This window comes from Balearica regulorum, chromosome Z (genome assembly GCF_011004875.1).
Source record: "Balearica regulorum gibbericeps isolate bBalReg1 chromosome Z, bBalReg1.pri, whole genome shotgun sequence".
NCBI classification, from domain to species: domain Eukaryota; kingdom Metazoa; phylum Chordata; class Aves; order Gruiformes; family Gruidae; genus Balearica; species Balearica regulorum.
The window spans coordinates 15,045,720-15,061,422 of NC_046220.1; the positions used below are offsets into that span (position 1 = coordinate 15,045,720).

Genomic DNA, 15,703 nt, shown 5'->3' on the forward strand with positions numbered 1-15,703 from the left:
ACATGAGAACAGGAACCCCTCTCCCAGAGGTGATAAACAGCACCGCAGGGATTACATAGAGTAAACACAGGTTTACAAACCAGAGCCATGTGACCAAACAGAACATCATTATGACCAGCGACTGTTTCAATAACATTATAAGTGCTTATAACAACTTTGTTTTAACACACTTGGGTCAGACTTGTTGTTATCACAGCCCCTCGTGCCCCGTGTTTGGTGCCGAAAAGGACTGACGTGGTTTAGCCCCAGCCGGCAGCTGAGCACCACGCGCTGCTTGGTCACCCCTCCCCCAGCGGGATGGGGAAGAGAATGGAAAAACAACGGCAAAGCCTCGAGGGTTGGGATAAGGGCAGCTTACTGGGACAGCAAGGGAGTGGGAAACAATCAACAACAGTACTGATAACAGATATTCACAATGGGTGATAACAGAGAACAATTTACCGATCCAACGACTGACCCGGGATGCTCAGCCTGTCCCGGAACTGCACGGAAACTGCATCGCCCCCCTCCCGTGCCCGACTAGCCCCCCTTTTATGGTGAGCATGACGTCACATGGTATGGAATAGCCCCTGGCCAGCTTGGCTCACCTGTCCTGGCTCCTTGTGAAATTAACTCTATCCTCGCCAGAACCAGGACACACTGTTGTGGTTTAACCCCAGTTGGCACCTAAGCACCACACAGGTTCTTGCTCGCTCCCTGCCAGTTGGACTGGGGAGAGAGCCATAAGAGTAAAAGTGAGAAAACCCATGGCTTGAGATAAAGACAGTTTAACAGGTAAAGCAAAAGCTACGCACAAGCAAGCAAAGCAAAATTAGGAATTCTTTCACCAATTCCCATGTGTAGGCAGGCATTCAGCCATCTCCAGGAAAGCAGGGCTCCATCGCGCCTAATAGTGACTTGCGAAGACAAATGCCATCATTCCAAATGTCCCCCCCTTCCTTCTTCTTTTCCCAACTGTATATGCTAAGTATGATGTCATATGGTATGGAATATCCCTTTGGTCAGTTGGGGTCAGCTGTCCTGGCTGTATCCCCTCCCAAGTCCTTGTGCACCCCCAGCCCACTCGCTGGTGGGGTGGTGCAAGACGCAGAAAAGGCCTTGGCTTTGTGTGAGCGCTGCTCAGCAGGAACAAAAACATCCCTGTGTTATCAACACTGTTTTCAGCACAAATCCAAACCATAGCCCCATACCAGATACTATGAAGAAAAGTAACTCTACCCTAGCCAAAACTAGCACAAACACACAATAATTCTCTTTAGCATTGTACCCAATCACTGAAGAATTATTGTGCATATTTTTAGTAAACACAGGTTTACATTTCTACTTTCAGAGATTTGTTAACTCGGTCTTTAATAAAGATACTAGAATAAATTATTAAATACTCATTTTACCACCATTTAGATAATAAGATTATCAAAATTTAAAGACATAGAATAATTTAGGAAGAAAATAATCTTAAACTACATTGTTTTTATTTTTAACTGAAGCCCTGCACTGTAGATAGAGGGAAAGGAATATATCTGGTATACTTTTTGAGATGGTTATGTATGTCATTTTTCAGTGCTAACTAGAAAAATATGGAAGGTTGACAAAATTACAGTAAAGCTGGGTATAAAATTAACAGTTTTGAGATAGCAGTAAGTAGTTCAATTGATCACATATTGTCCTGGTTCTAGCAAGGATAGAGTTAATTTCACAAGGAGCCAGGACAGGTGACCCAAGCTGGCTGGGGGCTATTCCATACCATGTGATGTCATGCTCACCATAAAAGGGGGCTAGTCGGGTAGGGGAGGGGTGGCGCAGTTTCGGCGCGGTTCTGGGATGGGCTGAGTGTCTGGTCAGTCGGTCGTTCGTTGGTTCGGTAAATTGTTCTCTATTATCACCCATTGTTAATATTTGTTATCAGCACTGTTGTTGATTTTTTTCCCTCTCCCTTGCTGTCCCAGTAAGCTGCCCTTATCCCAATCCTCGAGGCTTTTGCCATTGTTTTTTTTTTCCCGTTCTCCTTCCCGTCCCGCTGGGGAAGGAGCGAGTGAGCGGCTGTGTGGCGCTCAGCTTCCGGCTGGGCCTAAACCACGTCACATATGAAGAAGAAATACTTGTAATGGATAGTTCTGGTTAATGATTTGGATAATGCAAAAGAATATGTGCCTTTAATATGTATGTACAAGTAATTTCTATTGGGAAGAGTGTGTTGGGTTTGCGTGGCAAGGTTTTGGTAGTGGGGGGGGCTACAGGGGTGGCTTCTGTGAGAAGCTGCTAGAACCTTCCCCTGTGTCTGACAGAGCCAATGCCAGCCGGCTACAAGACGGACCCGCCGCTGGCCAAGGCCAAGCCCATCAGCACCTCTGTGAGAACATATTTAAGAAGGAAAACAAAACAGTTGGTGAGAGCTTTTGCAGCCAGAGAGAAGAGTGAGAAGATATAAGAAACTCTGCAGACACCAAGGTTAGTGAAGAAGGAGGGGGAGGAGGTGCTCCAGGCGCCGCAGCAGAGATTCCCCTGCAGCCCCTGGAGAAGACCATGGTGAGGCAGGCTGTCCCCCTGCAGCCCATGGAGGAAGGATGAGGGGGTGTAGAGATTCCACCTGCAGCCTGTGGAGGACCCCACGCTGGAGCAGGTGGAGGCACCTGAAGGAGGCTGTGGCCCCGTGGGAAGCCCACACTGGAGCAAGCTCCTGGCAGGACCTGTGGATCCATGGAGAGGGGAGCCCACGCCAGGGCAGGTTTGCTGGCAGGACTTGTGACCCCATGGGGGACCCATGCTGGAGCAGTCTGTTCCTGAAGGTCTGCACCCCGTGGGAAGGACCCATGCTGGAGCAGTTTGTGAAGGACTGTAGCCCGTGGGAGAGACTCCATGTTGGAGCAGGGGAATGTTGAAGGGAATCCTCCCCCTGAGGATGAAGAAGCGGCAGAGCCAAGGTATGCTGAACTGACCACAACGCCCATTTCCCGCCCCCCTGTGCTGCTGAGGGGGGAACCAGGCCTTTTGTTATACTTCTCCTCCCCATCACGCTGGGGGAGGGGTGAGCGAGCAGCCACATGGCCCTCTGCTGCTGGCTGGGCCTAAACCATGACAGAGTCACAAGCATTTTGAGAGAAAAGCTTGAATTCAAAGTGATTTTGATAAATTGCCAAAACACTTTGAAATTGATAATATGAAACTCAGTACAGACAAGTGAAAAATACTACACACGGAAAGGAAAAATCAGATTGAAAATGCTAAATCTAACCACTTCTCTGGAAAACACACTGTAGATTATGGAAGATGTAGACTGAATACAGGACTACAGATGTGATTATGTAGCCAAAATTTTGGGCCATAGTATGGGGAGATCTTCATAAGTTGAAGGCATTTTCTTTGCTGCAACATCCAACAGGAAATCAGATGCCAAAGGTTTTGCTTTTTTTAAATGCAAGCCTTTTGCTATTGTTTTCTGTTTTCTCAAGAAGTGAAGGGATAAGGATTGAAAAAGGCAATCCAAAAGAGAAAATCAAAATATATTGAGAGAAAATATATAAAGCAACAATGAACAAAGCTACAGATCAGAACAGAGAATGCTGCATGGGCATGGCAATCACTTTGAAAATGTGAGCAGTCCTGGGTCATGTAACATAAAAAAGAATTAAAAACCCCATACATATTAATAAATCTTGATTTGTCAAAGTTTTTCTGTACCTTAATAAATCAAGTCATGTTTAAAAGTAAGGTTTTTTACACTAAATTTAAACAAGTGTCTATGTACTTAAACTTTTGAACCTACTGTTAAACATCTGAATAGTTAAGATTTGAAAACAAATATGCTGCCTCCTGAGCATGGATGTAAGCTGTATATTGAGTTTTCCTTTTCTTATCCATCTTGAAAATTTGGGACAGAACTTCCTTTCTTTCTCTCTCTCTTTCAGGAAAAAATGTATGAGAACACTAAATGAAATGTTTATTGGTGATCCAATCATATTAGCTTTCAAATTTTCTACATCAACAGTTTTCTGATATATAAACCCAGTTCATCAGATTTCTGAAATTATAGGTGTTCACTAATACAGGCTGAAGGTATAATTACATCAGGACCTTTCCTATTAGGGAAAAGAAAGAACTAATTGTAATATTATCCCAAGTCAGTATGATAAAACTGGTAAGAAAATCTAATACTTAAATTGTGTTAGTTCTAGGATCCATCATATTTCCTGTTCATTTTAACAGGACTGGGAACTGATGTCTAATGGCAGTTTGAACTTGTGATAAATAGAAAATTCATGTCTTGTCAAAAAGGATAGAAATAACTGCATAAAGTTCAGATCCCATCACAGCAGAACTTCTAGGATGATGATGGTACTACATGTTTTATTCATATATTATATACATGTGCAAAGATATAAATACAATTTTAAGTTATGAAAAAAATGGTAGATAAAAATATATCTGAACAACCTAATTTCAGCACCCCTACCAATATGCATGTAAGACCTATTTTTAGCATACATTGCATTGGGTTTTTTCTACTGGTTTTCCTCTTTCTCTGCTGTCTTCACTGGAAACAGAAATAAAAATACTAACATTTCCCCATGATGTAAAAAATACTTTTCACTAATAAAATGGATGTAATACAAAAAAACCCATGCCTTCAGTGTACCATCTACAGTGCAAATAGCTCTTTTAATTACATCTATAATTTGTTAACTATATAAAAAAATCATATATAAGTGTGTGTGTGTATAAATATATATATAAAAGAGGCACTAAGTCTGAATGAAATGGTCTGTGAAGATCTCAAACCCATCTGTGCAGGTCATGTAGCCCATTTGAGTTCAATTCTCAAAGTACAACAAATAAAACTACACATTATCTCACTGAGGTTTTCAGCAAAATCAGTGAAGAAATTGGAGAAACAAGAAAATTATGTAATTTAATCAAAAATTCATAAAATCATTGTCCTCATTGCCAAATCAGTATGAATTTTAGCCAATCATCAAATACAGATTGTATTTGTATTATAGCTGTTGGCACATTTTAACACAAAAATATTTTTTTACATAGACCATTCTCTCTCTCTAATTTCTCTTACAAAGGAATCAAAATATAAGATTTTAAAAGTAATTCCAAAGTAAAATATTCCAGCAGTGAAATATTTTTAATGAAAGAAAAAGGTCCAGTGCCTAGGAATACATTTCAATATTCTATGGCTAAAATAAAAAAGGAAAAGGTAGCTGCTCCTAGGATGCATACGAAGATTTGCTCTTTTGACAGTTGCTGGATACTCTGGGCAGAACAGCATTTTTTGCCTCCTGTTGTGGTTTAACCTGGCAGGTAGCTAAAACAACCACACAGCCATTCACTCACTCCCCTTTTTCACCAGACGAATGGGGGAGAGAATTGAAAAGAAAAAGATAAAACTTTTGGGCTGAGATAAAGACAGTTTAATAGGACAGAAAAGTAAGATGATGATGTTGATGGTGAAGATGATGATGATAAAAATAAAAGAATATACAAAAGAAGTGATGCACAGCACAATTGCTTACCACCCAAAGTTGATGCTCTGCAAGACTGCCCGCCTCTCGGCCCACCCCCCAGTTATATATGGAACATCATGTCTTATGGTGTGGAATATCCCTTTGGTCAGTTTCGGTCAGCTGCCCTGGCTGTGTCCCCTCCCAGCTTCTTGGGCACCCCCGCCGCCTTCTTATTGGCAGAGCAGTATGAGAAGCTGAAAAGTCCTTGACTGCTTGGCAACAAGTAAAAACATCCGTGTGTTATCAACATTATTCTTGTCTTAAATCCAAAACACAGCACTGAACCAGATACTAGAAGAGAAAACTCCGTTGATACCAGAACAGCCTGCCAAACACAAATATGTGAACTCAATGCTTAAAACTCATTTTTATGGAGCCCCAAACCCGAACAAGCTTATGCATTCTGCAACAGACGAAAAAAAAAGGTTTGAGCTACCTCTTGTAATTTTGGGTTCACATTTTTAAAGATAATACTTAAGGAATACAACTTATAATGCATGGTTGTAACAATGTAAATAAAAGATTTCCTACTCTATTTTGGTTCTGAAAACACCAGTTATGGAAAAATATTGTAACTGCTACATCCTGGCAAGTTATAACCTTGTATTTTGAAGATTCTCATACTGATGGATGGCGTGGAGAGATATGGTCAAGTCTGGGAATTACTGTGTCCTAAATAGATTCTTGCATTCAAATCTGGGGCAATTCTGTATTTGATATAAACATGAACATTCTTCTACAGATAACTCAAACAGGGACATGTGTTACAGAGACTCAGACTGCTTATGAAATGTTTCCACACCCTGCCTTCACCTCTCAGAAGCAAACAAAAAGCAAACAAGAAAACACAACAATAAAATCTGAGAGTCTTCACTAAATGATGATGTGTAACAGTTTTACTCCTTAAGTACTTCTTTTCATTTTAAAGGCTGTTTGACCAAATTTATAGTCTAACTTGCATAAAATTCTCCATTCCATACAGTGTGTTTTTTACACCTGATCAGAGTAACCAATAAGCAATAGTTGAATTAGAAACACTGTTTAGTGACCTGAATCACTGAATATGGACTTAAATTACATTTGGAAAGACCTTTAAGTGGAAAGTCTTCCTTTGTATTATTTAATTCACACTATTGAATATGAGCTAACAATTTAAATAAATGTCTCTAGATTTTATAGCAGTCTTAAGTACTCTTTACTTGTAACACAACATGCAAGTTCCAAACTTCAAATCCAGTTTGAAGTTAAGAAGTAAGCACATACTACATTTTTGTATGCTGACGGTTAAGAAGAAGAAGAAAAAAAAAACCAAAGAAAAACCCCAAACCTGTCATTGAGAACAGATATTCCTATCAAGCTTCATGGAAGGAAGATGGCTCCTAGTAAAAGTGCTTTCACATATGATGTGAAATGGTAAAAGAGAGTATCATTCAGCCTAAGAATGAAAACTGTAGTTTTTCTAACCTTTTGAGGTAGACTGATAGTCAGCTAAATTAAAATGACTGCTAATGAGGATGTACAATCTTCTTAGGACAGAGATTTCAAATAGTTTATAATCCAAGAATTAAGTCAGCTCTTTAATTTTGTTAAGCCTGTAAGACCAAAATGAAAATCTTGTCAGAAAGAGGGTCTTTAAAAATTCCTGGTGCTCTTATTTCTAGCAATCTACACTAACAGCTAGCACAGTTTAGAGACACACACCCCCCAAAAAAAATCTGGAAATAAATATTCCAGTCATATTTCATGAAGAAAATTAACTTTCAGCTATGCACAAAGGTGCTCATTTTGAAGGACTGAGAAAGGGAAGACAATGGCTGGAAGAAAACCTGTTACTTTGGTTGTTGTTTTGTTTCTATTATTCAGAAAAAGCAGACTACATAATTAAAAGGTGAGAGAAACAAAGACTTTTTGGTACACAATGTGAAAGAAACAGACTTTTTGCTACACAACACCTGTATAGTGCTTCTAGGAACTATGAGCTTTGCTGGGTGGTTAACGGTGGGTTTATCAACATCAGTGGTTTAGTTTGCAGCTAGTCCTGTAAAGATTCCTATTCTGTCAGCCTGTGCAGCTTCGCGTAGTACAGTAACACGAGAATTTCATCATGGTGCATATGAATTATTTTTTTTTCTCATTGCCAGCCAGCTCTATTTCATGGCACAGACTTTTCTATATCCTTTTTTTCCATTTTCCCTTTCTTTTTCTTTCAGCATGCATAATTGAGAATAATCTTTCAAACTGAGTTTGATAAAGACCCAAAAAAACCAATCCCAAAAGTATACAAATCATTTCTAGATTATGAAAAGTTTTGTCAAATAATGATATCTGAAGTTTAAACCAATGTCATGTCAATGGTTTTCCTAGATCATCTGTTTATTTTGAATTTTTTTTCATATACAACAATATGAAATACTATATACTATAATACAATTTCTCCCAGCTTACTACATTTTGTACTTCCACAGGTTTCACTATACATTGTTAGAAGATAAAAAAAAAAAAAAGAAAGCATCATATTTTGAAATACATCCCAAATATTGTAGAAACCTGTAATTGTAGTTCAGTGATTTGATTACATTGTTTTTATTCAATTACTTTAGCTTACTGTTATACTCCCACTCCAGCACACTGATAAGCAGCGTAACATTACAGCAGGCAAGCAATGCCACTCTTGGTTAATGGTTCTCCAGCATTACAATTACATTTTTGATATTTTGCCTAGCTGAGGCTTCTATTACACACTTACCTGAATGCAAAATTTCCCTTCAGGTTGAAACTTGCCATACATGATAATCTCAGTATATCCCACTTTCTTCTCTACATTTTTAAATAATAGCTTAAAGACTGATTCAAGTCAGAAGAAAAGTTCTGAATAGCTTCAGTGGGATATGTATTATGCTTCAAGCAAAACTGACAGCCTAAGATGGTATTAGGTTATGTGGCAAAAGACCCATTTCTACACCCAGAAAGGAGCCCAGAAGCACTACAGCAGGCAGGGGCACCCCAATAACCCAGTCAGGGGAATGAGCCCCTACTCTGGTCCCCATGATTGTCCCAGGAGACCCCCAGCCCCATGAGCAGGGGGACACTCGTGCTGGGGAATCAGCAGCAGCAGCTCTTGGGAGCACTTCCTATACCTGAGAGGTCACTACCACAGGTGGGGGCCACACTGTGGTATGAAGGGTAAGAGGGTTTTGTGATTGCATAGGGCTTATTATGGGATGTTTTGAGGAGGAGCCAGAGGTGGGGAAAGGGAGGGATCTTTGATTTAGGGAGAAACAAGTGCAAGAAAATAGAGTGATGAGTCAATAAAAGGGGTTGGTTTAAGAGTAAAATACTGGGGCCCAGGGACAACTACTGGGCAGACTGAGTGTCTGACCCCAGCTGCTGAAGGGATCTGCCTAGTGTGTATATGTGTATATATATATATCTATACATATGACCCCCACTAGCAGACATACATCCTGCTCAGCAAGAGGGGGAAGCAGGATGAGGCTGTTGGTCCTGTTTGTGTGAGTACTGTGTGAGTCTGTTTGCATTAATCTATGTGTGTGGCCATGCATATACATGCATGTATGTGTACATATACATATACATATACATCTATCACATATGTGTGTTTATCTGTGTGGCTATATGGAATGCACACCCAGCCTCAGTGACATTTGGATCTGGAGATGAGGAGCCTCTGTCATGTTGCTGGATCCAGCAACTCCCTGTCCAAAAGTAGCTGTGAACAGAGATGGAGATGCCCTCTTCTCCCATGCCTGCCATATGTTAGAAGCTGCAGTGATGGAGATGGAGGAATCTGCAAACACGTCCAGTCTCCCTGGCACTGGGAGCACTGGGAATCCAGGACAGTCCTAAACACAGTGCAGTGATAGCTGTAACAGAGTTGGATCTCTCTTGCAACGACTCTGTGATCTGGTGATGAGGCAGTACCACTAGCATGACATAGTTGGCTGATTTTAAGCAAGAGGACTGTAAGAAAAATGAGCAGAAAATGAAGAAATGGCTCCAAAAGAGACACTTCTTGGAGTGCTGAGTAGCTCATATAGTGGAATAGAGGTATGATTTCACTTTCATATTGTGTGTTGTTATCCTGTGGAACCTGCTGAGCTAGTTTTAGGGGAGAAGAAAAACTGAGAAGCACACTCAGGAGGGCTCGGAAGAGGAACTGGAGAAGGATCTGAATCTCAATCCCCAGAAAAAGCAGGCTTGAAAAAATGTTGAGACTGACAACAGAAGTCTCTGAAGAAATTGAGTCTGCAGGTGGTACCGATGAACTGAAATAACACGGGTGCATTAGCAGGTGAGGATGGATCTTAAAAATGCCTCAACAAGAGAGAGAAAGTGTCCTGAAAAAAAACATTATAAAGAGATCTAGGGATTTTCTTGTGAAGAAACACCAACATGCATGACGACAGAAAGAAGTGTAACTGGAAAGGTGTCTGTACTGCAGAAGTGGATCTGGATGTTACTGTAAGGTAGAAATTTAATAGTGATGCAATACTGTTGACACAATAGCTGGAGCCAGGACAAGGCCAAGGTGTACCTGAGGAGCAGGAGTGTGGTGTACATCTCAGAGCAGTCTTTCTTTAAAGAAAAAATGACTCAGTTGTTCTGAAGGGAAATTGTAATACAGTAGATACTGTACTAGAAATGACACATTTATATATATAAATAAACCCATAGTTTTTGCAGGTAGAGATTTGTTGATGAAAGCTCTAATCAAAGATTTAATTTTAATGAAGATCAAAACACTACAACTATCTCCTTTATTGTTTATTACTATTGAACCTAACTCTGTCCACTTAAATATTGCATTCAGTAAGATAAATGTGTTCATATTTTGTAATGCCTTTCTCGTAATTTTATTTTTAACACTTAACATTAACTGAAAGAGATGTTCTAGCTTATCATGGGAACAACAGACTAAGTGTTGCTTTTAAGCATGAAGTAGGTCTCTAAATTACCAAATCCACTTCTCCAGGAAAAGGTACGTTCCTTTTGCTGTTAGTGTGTTGAAAGGATTGCAAAGTAGATTTAAATATTGATAAAAGTCCCGTATTTTATTTTTTGCAATGTAGCAAATAGAAAGTGTACAAAAGAACTCAAATACAATTGACCTGAATCTAGGACCGTTTTATCTATACTCAAAACTCTTACTCATAAAAATAAGCCTAGAGAAATTAATGGACTGAGATGGACTTGAATGAATTAATACTGGCCTTAATTACATTGAATTGCTCAAAGTGTATATTAGATTACTTTCCTGATAGAGAAAACCTGCACTTGATGCTGAAATAATGAAAAATGGCTATTGGACCTTATCAACATAGGCTTATATTTTACTCAGATTAGTATAATAGTATTATTTTAATTGATTTCCAAAGAGCTCAGCCTACTTGATTTTTGTGGTTAAATGAATATTTTATCTGATACTTTTTCAAGGTTTCTGTTGAAAGAAGATGAGATATCACAGAAAAAAATATACATTAATTAAAGAGGAATAAATTAATAAACCTTCTAGTTTTGTCTTATGAACCTCTTATTTTGGAAAGATTTAAGAAACCTGATCTCCCACTGTTAGCTGAAACCAATGTTGGTTTATTACATCTATTTTAAATTACATTGGCACTTATATCTAGAAGTTTGAAAGAAGTTCAAGGGACTTCAAGAGGTTTTATTAATCTATTAAATCTAATTAACAGGACAACACCAGACCCCAGTCATTTGTAACAGATTTTCTATGAACTCTATCATGAATATGATTGGTATTACTTATTTCCTTTGGGGAAAATAACTACATATACTATGCTTGTAAAAAAACCACAAAAAACCAAACCAAAACAAAACAAAAAAACAGTGGAGGAGAGGGAGAGAGGAAGGAATTGTCTACAAGAAAGGAAAAATAACAAAAACTCAACTAATATTTACGTTTACTAAGACTGAATTAAATATTTATAATGGAATCAGCACACTTTAGGGGAAAAAAAAAAAAAAGTGATTACCTGAGTCAGATGGCATAGCTTTCCTGGCACCAACCATGTTTGATCTGCCTTCAGGCAATTTTAATAGTAATTTAAAAGTACTCAGTACTCATCATTTTATGGCAGGCACTCATTTGAAGACATTACATAAAATGATATGAAGCTCTTATATCCTCATCTCAAAATACATTAGTGATTTCTGCTTAAGCATTTATAGTGGCAGACTTCTCCAAATTGTAAAATACAGAGCTGAGATGAAAACAACTTATACAAAGCCCTTTTTCTGCTATGGGTTACTTTTCTATTTTTCCCTCTGGATCCAGAAATATATTCCTCCATTTAATAAATAGGTTAATCATCATTTTACTTCCTTTAAACCACTAGCTAAATTGCTATAATATAGAGTGATATGTGGAGATTGTTTATCAGAAGCAGCAGTTCAAAATATAGTGGACAAGCTGTTGCTAAAATGTCTCTTCAGATTTTTTTAATGATATAAATTAACATATCACATTTTATTGATAGTGCTTACCATCTGCTCTAAATCAACAGAGTCCCAGGAGTAAAAAGCAAAAACATATATACCCATTGCTGAGAGCTGAGCCGTAATTATCAATATGATATTGAAAGGGGTCTAGAAGAGCAAATCAGTCCCATCTCTTCCAGCATTTGGTTCATGCAGCCATACTGCAGGACTCACAGGAACCCTAACAGCTATTTAATTTTCATTTTCTGTAATGATTTACTCTGATTGTGACTGTGCTTGCTCTGGTTTCCTGATCTGAAGTAAGGTTTTCTGAGAAAGCAAAGTAATTCATGTTTACACATAGAAGCAGTTAGCTCATTGTAGTGTAATGATTTATTCTTTTTTTTTTTTTTTTTTTTTTTTTGTAGGTTCTTTCGTGGATAATGTGGATGCAATGTTTTAATCACAACAGATTATGAAAGCCAGCTTTGAATCCAAATCCTATTCAGACTACCATATTTCTTTCACATATGCTTTTCTCTTTGTGTTCCTTATTCCATTCTTTTCCTGTTTCTGAGTAGTCTCATAAGACACTCAATTAAAGCAATCAAAATTACATTATATATAATAATCTTAGGAAAGACAGTTATGGGAATGGAAATGAAAAGGACCAAGAAAAGATGTGGTTTACCAGACAGAAGCTGTAAAGACAGTAATTTTTGATATCTATTTAACATTATCAAAGTAAGAGATTTTTTTTTCCTTACTGAAAGCATTTCACACACACACTTTTTTTCCCTTTTTTCTCCTTTTTTTTTTTTTTTTCTTTTCCCTTTTTTACTCCTGTAAATGCTTTTAAGACTCTTTTGGAAAAGCCATCATTTTCAAAGTACCCATAAGAGCATGTAATCCCTATATAATTTAAAAAAAAAAATAAAAATTGCTCTTTTCTAAAATAATGGCAATTTTCCAGATAACTAGTTTACACAATAAGGAAATGCCTCAGTCTTACTTTGAAAAAGGTAATGCAGTAGAGATGGGTGGTTTATTCCATACTTTGGAGGGAGTATATTACCAGCAAAAAGAAAAATACTCAGATTTATGTGCATTAGTGAGTAATCAATACTCTTAGCTGAAAAAAGATAGAAAGCTTCCTAGTATCAGACTTCTGAATACCGTTGGGAGGAAAGTGCAACATTGTATTTCAAAGCTTTCCAAGACTTCCCAAAATAATCAGTATGAGGAAGAGCTAATACTTTGGGTAGTGTCAAAAAGAACACAAAATTTTGAGGGCAACAAAAAGACAAATGAGTCCTGATCTCAGTGAATTAATCAAAGGGAATTCCATTGAGTCCAGTGACAAAGGAAACCAGAGAAAATCAAGATTTGCTATCTTTAATACTTTAGTTCTGCTACTTTCCAAAATTTGGTGGAGTATTCTCTTCCCCAGCTGTGGCACACAGACACAAAGGCTATGGCCAGTCCAGGTTAAGCCATGAGTTGTTATTTGTTTTGGCTGGACAGCCCTGCAACACTCGTGTTTATGAAATTTAAATAAGAAAATACATAGATTTGCAATAACATTAAAATTAATCCCAACAAACTGAAGGGGAAAAGTGAGTAAAATTTCCAGCTGAAAACTCAGTCAAAACTACATTATAGGAAATGGTACTAAGTTTTGGGGAAAGGGCTATAGAACAGAATGGATATCTGGCATCCAAATATGAGTTTGGCATCTGCTCATTTCATAGATTTTTCAAGCCAGAAACTGGCTCATCATAGTATATGCAAAATGGATCATGTCCTATAATAGAAGAGATATCATGATTTGCTGGTAGATGTGTTTCTTGATGTGGGTCATGACATTTGCAGATGTACATGTAGTCTCTTTTATCTAGCCATCATTGCTGGATGCAGGAGCTGAATGCACCATTAGGAAGGTTGCTGATGATTCCAAACTAGGAGGTGCTGTTGACTCTCTCGAAGGATAAGACACCTTGCAGGGGGATCAATGCTACACTGGAGCATTGGACAATCATCAATGGCACAAAATGGCAAGGATAGAGTTAATTTCACAAGGAGCCAGGACAGGTGACCCAAGCTGGCCGGGGGCTATTCCATACCATGTGACATCATGCTCACCATAAAAGGGGGCTAGTCAGGCAGGGGCGGGTTCGGAGGGGTTGAGCAATCCATAAATTCTTCTCTGTTATCACCCATTGTGAATATCTGTTATCAGTACCGTTGTTGATTGTTTCCCTCTCCCTTGCTGTCCCAGTAACCTGTCCTTATCCCAACCCTGGAGGCTTTGCCGTTGTTTTTCCTTCTCCTCCCCATCCCACTGGGGGAGGGGTGAGCGAGCTGCCGGCTGGGGCTACACCAAGTCAGTACTATTGAAAAGCATTTAAAGAACAATGCAATCATCAGGCACAGTCAACATGGATTCACAAAGAGAGTTCTGTTTAACTAATTAGATATCCTTCTACGATAAGGCCACCTGCCTCGTGAATGAAGGGAAAGTGGTAGATGTAGTTTTTCTGGATTTTAGAAAGGCTTTTGATACTATGTCCTTCTGGACAAGTTGTCCAACTGTGCCATAAGCAGATAGGTGGTGTGCTTGGTGAAGTACTGGCTGAAGGGCAGAGCTCACAGGGTTGTAGTAAATGGGGCTACATCTCACTGCAACTGGTCACCAGTGGTGTTTGCAGGGCTAGATCCTAGGGCCAGTTCTGTTCAATATATTTATCAACGATCCGGATGCAGGAGCTGAATGCACCATTAACAAGTTTGCTGATGATTCCAAACTAGGAGGTGCTGTTGATTTTTCTCTTCAGGGACAAGATGCCTTGCAGGGGGTCTAGATACACTGGAGCGTTGGAGAATCATCAATGCACAAAATTTAACAAGACCAAATGCTGGATTCTGCACCTGTGATGGAATAACACCAGTCACGAGTAGAGATTGGGAGTGGAGTGTCTGGAGATCAGCCCTGCAGAAAGGGATCTGGGGGTGCTGGTCAGCAGCAGGCTCAGTAGGAGTCAGCAGTGTGCGCTGGCAGCCAAGAGGCCAAACTGCATCCTGGGGTGGATCAAACACAGCATCACTAGCTGGTCAAAAGAGATGATTATCCCGCTGTATTTAGTGATGATGCAGCCCCACCTTGAGTGCTGTGTGAAGTTCTGGGCCCCACAATTAAGAAGGACATGAAGGTCCTTGAATGTGTCCAGAGAAGAGCAACAAAGCTGGTGAAAGGGCTGGAAGGAATGTCCTGTGAGGAGTGGCTGAGGACTCTAGTTTGTAGAAAAAGAGGCTGAGGGGTGACCTCATTGCTCTCTATGGCTTCCTGAGGAGGGGAAGTGGGGAGGGAGGTGCTGAGCTCTTCCCCTGGGATCCAGTGATAGGACACGTGGGAATGGTTCAAAGCTGCACCAGGGGAGGTTTAGACCGGACATGAGGAAGCATTTCTCTACTGAGAGGGGGGGGTCAAACACTGGAAAGAGTTCCTAGAGAGGTGGTCGATGCCCCCAGCCTGTCAGTGTTTAAGAGGCATTTGGACAATGGCCTGAATGACATGCTTTAACTTTTGGTCAGCCCTGAAGTGGTCAGGCAGTTGGACTAGGGGATTGTTGTAGGTCCCTTTCAGCTATGCTGTGCTATGCTGTGCTATGCTGTGCTATGCTATGCTATGCTATGCTATGCTATTAATGAGACTGCCCTTCTTTGAACACAACTAT

At 39.5% G+C, this 15,703-nt stretch overlaps 1 long non-coding RNA gene across 1 annotated transcript in view; it reads left to right on the forward strand.

Moving 5' to 3' along the window:
- The first annotated feature begins 2,391 nt into the window (after positions 1–2,391).
- LOC142599488 (uncharacterized) overlaps positions 2,392–15,703 on the forward strand; it is a 202,304-nt gene continuing 188,992 nt past the window's right edge. The window contains exons 1-2 of the long non-coding RNA XR_012833056.1: positions 2,392–2,448; positions 2,551–2,786. This is a non-coding gene — a long non-coding RNA (uncharacterized LOC142599488). The remainder of the gene's footprint in view (positions 2,449–2,550; positions 2,787–15,703) is intronic.